This window comes from Pleurodeles waltl, chromosome 1_1 (assembly GCF_031143425.1).
Source record: "Pleurodeles waltl isolate 20211129_DDA chromosome 1_1, aPleWal1.hap1.20221129, whole genome shotgun sequence".
NCBI classification, from domain to species: domain Eukaryota; kingdom Metazoa; phylum Chordata; class Amphibia; order Caudata; family Salamandridae; genus Pleurodeles; species Pleurodeles waltl.
In genome coordinates, this window is record NC_090436.1 from 129,971,407 (window position 1) to 129,980,644 (window position 9,238).

General features: G+C 47.9%; 1 long non-coding RNA gene across 1 annotated transcript; it reads right to left on the bottom strand.

Moving 5' to 3' along the window:
• Positions 1 to 517: 517 nt before the first annotated feature.
• LOC138271219 (uncharacterized) lies at positions 518 to 6,518 on the bottom strand. Its single transcript, XR_011200258.1, has 2 exons — positions 6,166 to 6,518; positions 518 to 1,924 (listed from the first exon to the last, which is right to left on the bottom strand). It is a non-coding gene; the product is annotated as an uncharacterized lncRNA (long non-coding RNA).
• Positions 6,519 to 9,238: the final 2,720 nt, after the last annotated feature.

Here is a 9,238-nt window from a genome sequence, read left to right on the forward strand (position 1 = left end):
ACGCTAAAAAATGACGCAAACTCCATGGACTTTGGCGCTAGACACGTCTAACGCCAAAGTATAAATATGGAGTTACTTTTGCGTCGGAATTGTGTAAAAAAAAAACTACGCAATTCCGGCGCAAACAGAGTATAAATATGCCCCTTCGTTTTTAGGTATTTACATTTTGTTGTGTGCTGCCAAAAAAAAATATATAAAAAAATCCTACTAAGATTGTCGCATAATTCACTTCAAAAGCTCTTCTCACTTTGCAGTCAGAGAAAGGAAAGTAACACCAGCCCCAGGCTAAAAGAATAAGCAGCAACTTGCCAGAAGACCTTAGGGGGTCGTGTGGTCCGTAGAACAATCGACATTGTGTTTTCTTGTGGATTTGGCACCAGTAAGTTGTGTGTATATTATGTTTCAAAATCCAATAAAAAGAGTTTTCAAACAACAACAAAAGAATTGCCAGACTACACAGCCCGGCATTTGGCCTCTGTCTTTGAAACACTGCAATTGTGACAAGATCAACACAGAATTGAAAGGCATCTTTATTTATTGCTAGGACTTTGCAGATACACCAAAAATCATTTCGTGACCCACAGTTTGGGAAACACTGCTTTGAGTTTTTAAGGGTAGTATACAAAGACGAAACAATCATTGTTACTCGGGTGTTTCATCATCATCTTGCTATCAGACGGTATATAGCAAAGCACAACAACTGAACAGTAATATATAACTACAAAGTATACTTCACTGTTACAGCAGAAGCCTATGAGGGGGTAGAACTTGGCGTTCAGCAATCTGAGAGAACTTGCAAAGCCTAAAAAAAGTGATGAGAAAAGAAAGAGGATGAGGGCGCAAAATAGGGTGTAAATGAAAAGAAGACAACAAGCAATTCAGTGGGCCTTGCTAGGCTGCCTGCCGTCCTTCCACGACACTGGCCAGATTGTTCCATAGTAATCATAACCTTCAGGGTCCTGTGGGAGCCGTCTGTCAGTAATGCACTGGAGAAGTGGGGCTACCATAAATGTTGATGGTATTGATGCAGGAGTCGTGGCAAGGGCTCTTGTCCCCACCAATCTGGTCATCTGGTGTTGGAAGACCAGGACAGGACCAAGGTCAGTGTTTAGGGGGTCTGTGATAAAATCTCCCCACATGTCCCTAGATTTGTCCAAGTGAGCATTTAAGCTGGTATTAATGTGTTCATAGGAAGCCTCCATGTACATTTCTTGAAGCCAAGTATTGGGTACTTGGCAGACGTTAGTGTGTCCAAGTCTCAATGTACAGATTTTGGCTGTGGCCAGATCTGTGGGAAGACATTGTGATTGTTAGTTGGTGATACTAAAGCATTGGTCAAAAAAAATGAAGAACTTGTTTGTGCTTTCAGAGGGCCTGCAAAGGAGACCATCACTGTAAGCTTGGCAGTGATGGAGGGCCAATATGTGGACAGTGTAGGGCATTCCCATTATAAGTGGACGTTATCCCCTTCAATTGATGCGCACCTCAACATATTGCTGTCTGATGTATCAAGAACCTATGGAGGGGCCAAGTGCCATCTGTGCAGCACCTTAAAATACCTGCAGAGTCTTCATCAGAGTACGGGATCTGCAGCCTGTCGGACCACCATGCTTTCAAGGACAGGGCAACTGAGGCAGAATATAAAAATTTCTAGCTTCAGTAACAGAATGTTTCAGTTCAATAAGGCGAGAATTAGGCTTATTCTTTCCTCACTTTATTCAACAGTAGCTTTTTTAAAAGAACAAACTACCTTTTCCAGAACCATAAAGGAAAGAAGAGAAAAAAAGATAACCAATCAAAAAACAGTCCACATAACAAAGTCCAGCTTCTTTGATTATGCCCCTTCTTTCTTCTTGCGAATGCTGTATCCTGCAAGTAAAATTCCCTCAAACATTGGCTCATTCCTGTTTGGATGCATCATTCCCTAAAATAGAAGAACCAAATTGGTGATATCCTTTCCATAATCAACCTAAAAAACCACCTCAATGTGCATGAAACATTATCACAATACGTCATTTAGAAGAACTGTACCAACATGGAAGCATTAATTTGGAACTGTCTACTTTCATAGAAATGTAATTATACTCATCCTTAAGAAGATATCCAGGATGTTATCTCCATGTAAAGCACTCCGGGAAGGGAACAATCAGCCTTGATACAGGGAAAGAGGGGTAATACTCACCTCTGTGTCCTTTAATAGAATTGAATCTGTTACTGAAGCTAGCAAATGTTATATGTCAGGACCGAAGGCGAGGTTAATGCTGGTTCAAAGTCTATCAATAACCTTGTTTGCTATGTTAAAAACAGGCTTGAAGTAAATGTTTTGAACATGGATTGTGAAGACCAGTCCGTGGCCTGCATAATGTCCCCCAAAGAAAAGGCCTGGGAAGCCATAACACTTCTTGCTGAATGAGCTCAAAATACCAGATTCTTGCATGACATATCTCACCCACCTGGCTATGGTAGGGGAAGAGACTGCTTTTAAAGGCTTACCTAGGGAGATGAGGAGGTGCGTCTCTCTCCCACTGGGCGAATCTCTTCCATAATGGCTTCATAAGCCTTGATACATGCAACCACACACAGCTTAGGAGTTAGGAGCTGCAAAGCCGGATAAGACACCACCTTTACATTTGTTGCATCTGGAAATACGAAAGGTCTTCCCATATGGGGTGAATACTCTACCTGTAATATCTAGGGCCCTCACATCTGACACCTTTTACAGGATATTAAACACAAGAGCATGACTAACTTACCAGAAAATTGTTTCCTGGATAGATATTTATTCTTCCTGAGTGGAAAAGATTCAACACTTCATTGACATCCGAGCGAGAAAAGAACCTGGGGGGCTGGAGGAACCGATAATCTGATTCCTCTCATCAGTTTCCAAACTAAAGGATGTCCACCCTCCAACCCCCCCCCCCCGGAGAGCCCTCTACAGGAGGGTGTCCCACTGAAATGGCCGATCTGAAGGTGATAGGCTAGTCCCAGAGGAACCAGGGGATGACAAAGTTCAGAATGTGGACGACATCTGATTCCACTGGATCCTCGACCCTTTGAACGCAGCAACGTAACTATCTTCTCCAAGCGGAGCAATATCTCTTGGTGGTTCCTTTTGGCCATGCCTTGGATAAGAGGCATATAGCCTGCTGTGAAAGTCTGCAGATTGCCCATTGACTCCTGTAATTCTCCAGGCCACCAGGTGGATCCAACAGTCCAGAATCATGTGTTGAGGATTCCCCTGATTGTCCCTGAGGAGATCCAGTCTGTGGGGTAGAAAAAATTGCAGAATCCCAGGAAAGTTCCATCATCACTGGAAACCATACTTGAGAGTGATCACCACCAGATACGTTTTCTGTTGCCTGACCTGTCCCACCAACCTTGTGAGCATCAGGAACAGAGGTAAGGCATACACTTTCTCTAGACTCCAATCCTGAAGGAAGGCGTCCGTCGCTGCTGCCTGTGGATCTTGCCTCCAACTCTTCACTTGAATGTTCAGCGAGAAGTAAAGAGATCCATATTGAAAGGTCCCCAGAGCTCCATTATCCTTCTCAAGGTCTCCCAACGTAATTTGCATGCACCAAGATCACTCTGATTTCTTGAATGCCTGTCGGCCACCTAGTTGCAGGTCCCTGGAAGATATTCTGTTGTAACCAAGATATAGGGGTCCAGGCAATACTGCTAGAAGTCCTTTGCCAGATCCACCAACCTCTTGGATTTGTTACCTCCCAGATGGTTTCTATTAGGTGCCGCTGAAATGTTGTCCACCTTCAGATGGATGCAACAGCTGGCCTTCTCCTTTGTTCAGCAATGGACTGGAAATGACCCTGCCAACAGTTCCAGACAATTGATATGCATGTGTCACTCTTCTGACTACCACTTTCCGGCTGTGGAAATATCCCCACATCTGGCCCCCCCCCAACCTGTTGTGCAGGCATTGGACACTATCACGAGGTTTGGGCTGGAACTGAAGATAGTTCATCAGTTCAACGCCTCCATGTGTGCGAGCCACTATTGCATCACCCCCCAAGCTTTGTCGAACAGCAGGACTGACTCAGAGTACTTCAGCCCTTTTCGCAGATAAACTGCTTTCAGCCATTGTAGGGCCCTGTAATGCAGAGGTCCCGGAAATATAGCTTGAATGGCCGAAGCCAGCAGGCCCCACCAGTCTGGCTAATTGATGACGAGAATTTGTTCGGCGAGATGCCTTTTTGATCTCATGCCTGATCTTTGTCATCTTTTTGGCCAAGAGGCGTTCTTGAGATCCAATCTCACAAACCAGTCTGCAGGAGATCTGAGTAGGTGGAATCCTTCCATCTTAAAATGGCGCCGTACCAGCCACTCGTTGAACTCCCCAAGATTCATCTCAGGAGGATGACCTGCATCCTGTTTCTCTAACAAAAAGATATTGCTCAGAAACCCATGGGGTTGGTGTGGTAGGAACAATCACTTCCTTGCTCAGAACGCTATCTTTTGATCTGAGCTGAGCCCTCCTGGGAGAAGAAAAGAGGTTGAGGTCTGGACCTTTGGGTTGGGGTCCCCAAAAACTATCTGAAAACCTTGCACTGTTCCCTAGATCCAAGCATCAGAACACAGTTCTTTCCATTTGTTTAGGAACAAAGCCAATTGCCCTCCCACTTTTAGTTTGGACGAAAGGAGGGTTTTCACCTTGCTTAGATCCTTGGGAGTCTCAACCACCGCCTCTAGCACCTCATCCATGTCAGAAGCTTCTGTATGGATAAAAAGTTGCCATACTTCGCTGAGTCCTGCCATTGCCCTGAACAGGAGCCCTGGCCTTGCTGGGGTCCGCTGGATGTAAGGGCCGGATGCGTGCTCCCTGCCATGAACAGCCCCTCTGAAAGATTTACTTGCTGGCAAAGATTTTCTTGATAGAGGTCAGCACCTTGTCCAGAGAATTAAAGGTTCAGACGAATCTGCCCAGATCCTTGAGAAAAGGATTACCAAACAGACCATCTTGCACCAATTGCCCACCTCAGAGGTGGCCAGATCCCCCAAATTTGGGTCAGCCTTAATCAGCAAGGAGCAACGCCTTTCAGCTGATAACATGCAGTTCGTGTTCCCTAGGAAGATCACTGCCCTTTGTGCCCAACCAGAACCATATCCCGAATTTCGGTGAGGGATCCTGATACTTCTAGCAAGTTATCTTGGCATGACCGTCAAGAACGGTTGATGTCCTCTTTGGGATCCTGTACAAACTTCACCAGAAAGGTGGCCATTCAGGTATCTACCTTCAGGATCAGGGCTACTTTTCCATCAAGAGGCTTAAGCAAGAGACTCGCCACATAAGTGGCCACTTTCTCCCCAGGGGACCACGTGGATTATCTCGGGTGCATCAAATCATCAGGTCTAGTATATTAGACACTAGGGTATCCACCTGGGAGCCAGAAATGAAGCTGGGACGAGAGGCCTCATCTGAGGCAGGATGCCACTGTCTCGAAGGACCATGTTCCACATCTGACTTACCTTGGGACTCCCCACCCTCCTGCAGTTTTCAGGATTATCCATTGGAGTGGAGCGAGGATCCACGTTTACAACATGGGGCTTAGAGTGCATAAAGGGCAGCGTTAGGTGCTCAAAAGCGTCCCTATCCACCCGTTGTTCGTGGAGTCTTTCGCATGCCGCATAGGGAAGCTGGCATTCATCTGGGGCCCCATGAGATTCTAGGCGCATTTGTACCAATGCGTCTATATTTTTTTGTAGTAGCACGAATACCAAGTACAAGGCATGATGAATAGAAGCATTCGCTGCCTTGCAAAATTAATCCTCCAGGGAACGGAAAGAGAATTCTTCCTCCAGGTAGGTATACTCTAGGAATTGCATGCTCTTAACCAGTGGCGAGGGTTAGCTAGCTAATTAAAGAGACTTGAGCTCAGTTATTGGCACCAAACACCCTAATACAATTTTGAAGGGCTGCAGCCAGGGCAGTCCCTGCTGTGCCAAATGCGGCCCTGGGGAGTACTAAACGCTCCACTGGGCTAAAGGTAGAACTGCAGAGGGGAAAAAGTGGCAGAAAACACACCTGCCACTGTGTGGTGACGGGCTCACAGCAAACTATATGGAATTCAATAAAGGTCTTCCCACTGGCAGGAGTCTCGATCTCTGAGTACACAGAGCACCGAAGTACTCAAGGAAAATCCTTCTACAGACCTGCTACGCGGGATTCTCGCTCCAGGCTGCTATGGTGGCACAGGAACAGAGCTCCGCAGGGCTCGCGGCTGGACTTCAGAACAATCAAGAAGCAGAACGACAGGAGCAACTCCATGCTCCACAGATGCCCCCTACTGGCTGGCGATGCACATCGCACTGTCGCCCCCATGAAAGAAAAGGAAAAACCGCGAAGGATCCCCGAGTTGCGATCCCATGGTAGCTGAAAAGGAAGCATTAGTACATTGCATTGAACGCTAATATGCCCCCCCAAAATAAACGTATTCTGCAACAGTACAAGAAAACAGTTTTAGCAATTCCTAATGAAGAGAGTCAAGAAAACATAACCTGCACGGCTGCTGAGCAGCGAGGAAAGAGGGGGCATAATCAGAGAAGACAGACTGTTATGTGGACTGCTTATTGATTGGTTATAATGTTTTCTCTTCTTTCCCCTATGGTTCTGGGAAAGGTAGTTTGTTCTTTAAAAAGGCTGCTGTTGAATGAAAGAAGGAAAGAATAAGCATAATTCTGGCCTCTGGTCCTGACGTACAAATCGGTGGTCTATCAGAATATGATAGAGGCCAGAGGCCACACCTTTTGTGTGTGCTTAATTTCCGCAGGCAGGCGATTATCTGTGAAGACTGTATCACCAAGAGAGGGGGTCTCACAGTTCTATATCAGCTCAAAAGGTCACTGTTGTGAGGGTGGAATTGAATGAGAATGTCATAATATGCTGCTATAACCAATCTAAATTAATTGAAACCTACAAAATGACTTTTCCGTATCATTCTTCACAGACTTAACCATTCTCGAATTAGAATTCCCATGGATTGAGTTGTGGGTTTTCCATGATTTTATAATGGCAGCAGCGATTCTGTCTAAGCCTCTCCATTTTTCAGTGGCATTTGAGAACCATCCCTATCTAGAAAGAATGGCTTAATATGTTTGAGATATACGTAATAGCAATTGGAGGCGAACAATGTTCACTGTCATGTAAATATCACATCTAACTAGACAATCTGGAAAGGAAATTAGCTGCCAGTCTACCAAATCTAGCTGAGGGAAGAAGAGATGGAACAAATGCAAAGTTACGTTTACGGGTCGCTCCCCCTGCCGCTGCAGCTTCTCCAGGTTCCTGAGTTCCTGAGACCCACCCCACAGTAAGTACCCCCACCTCCCAGCCCCTCGTTCTGCCCCGCGCTACTCACCCTCTCTCCTGCTTCTTTTCCTCTTTTCTTCTTCTCTGTTCTTCCTCCTCTCTCCTCGTCTGTATTCTTCTTCTGTACTCCTCTTCTCCCCGTCTTCTCTCCTCTTCTCTTCTTCCTCATCTTCTGCTGTGGTCTTCTGCACTCTGTTTCTTCGTTTTTTGTATCTTCCTCCGTGTTCTTCTGTGTTCCTCTGTCTTCTTCTGTGTTCCTCTATCTTCTCCTGTGTTCCTCTGTCTTCTTCTGTGTTCCTCTGTCTTCTTCTGTGTTCCTCTGTCTTCTTCTGTGTTCCTCTGTCTTCTTCTGTACTCTTCTCTGTTCTTCTGTCTTCCTCTGTGTTCTTCTGTCTTCCTCTGTGTTCTTCTGTCTTCCTCTGTGTTCTTCTGTCTTCCTCTCTGTTCTTCTGTCTTCCTCGGTGTTCTTATGTATTCCTCTCTGTTCTTCTGTGTTTCTTCTGTTCTTCCGGTCTTCTGCTCTTCCGGTCTTCTGTTCTTCTGGTCTTCTGCCTTCGGCTCTTCTGCCTCCTCCGTCCTCTTCTCCCCGCGCCTGCCCTCCTGCTCCTGCCTCATCCCCCTCCCCCACTCGCATCCCCCCCTCTATCTCCCCTATCTAACCCGTTCACTTTCTACCTCCCTCACTCCTCCTATCTACCTATCTCTCCATCTCTCTATCCCACTATCCAACTCCCTCACTCTCCACCTCCTCCTATCTTCCTATCTCTCTATCTTTTTCCCTATCTATCGATTTCTCTATCTACCTTTTCTCTCTACCTATTTCTCTATCTCTCCCCCCCTCCCGCCACCCCCTCTATTACCTATCTTCCTATCCCCTCACTCTACCTCTCACCCTCACCCACCTCTACAACCCCCCCTCCCCTATCTTCACAACCCTTCACCTATCTTTCTCCCTAATCTCCTAAACCTCCTAACACTCTCCCCCCTCCACCCTAAAACCCCCCTCTCCCAGCTCTTCTCACTCTACCTGTCCCCCCCCTCCCTCGCGCTTTCCCGCCGCGACCTCCTGCACGCCCCAGCCCCCCAGCTCCCATTCGCCCCCAGCTGACCCCTCCCCCCCCTCCTACCTCATATGGCGGCCGCTGCGCGTCCGCTCCGCTGGCGCGCCGGATGCGCACCAGAGGCAAGCCCGTCTGCGCCCGTCCGCGCCTGGCCCGCGCCCAGCGCCACGACCCCTGGTCCCCAGCTCTCCCAAGCCCCGATGATCCCCTACGACCCCACCACCCTCCATGCCCTCAACCCAGGACGCTCCAACACCTGCTTCCAAGCTCACCCCAAACGCACCCATGGACCCTTCGCCTGCAACTCCTGCAAACGCATCTTCCACCACGCAACAACCACAAGCCCACGTGCCATCAACCACCTCAAGTGCATCCTAGTCAACGCTCGCTCCGTTCACAAACACGCCGTTGAACTCTGGGACCTCCTGGACTCCACAGCACCGGACGTCGCCTTCATCACGGAGACCTGGATGAACGCCTCCTCTGCTCCAGACATCGCCACCGCCATCCCCGAAGGCTACAAGATCTCCAGGAAAGACCGCACCAACCAAGTAGGCGGAGGTATCGCCATCGTCTTCAAAGACTCCATCAGCGTCACCACCTCCACTGAAGACTCCCCTCTCGCCGCTGAACACCTGCATTTTCAGATTCGCACCGACCCGAGGACCACCCTCAGAGGATCCCTCGTCTACCGTCCTCCTGGACCTCGCGCCCCTTTCAGCGACGCCATCGCCGACTTTATCTCCCCGCACGCCCTCTCCTCACCGGACTACATCCTCCTAGGCGACCTCAACTTCCATCTGGAACAAAACAACGACCCCAACACCACCACCCTGCTCGACAACCTCGCCAACCT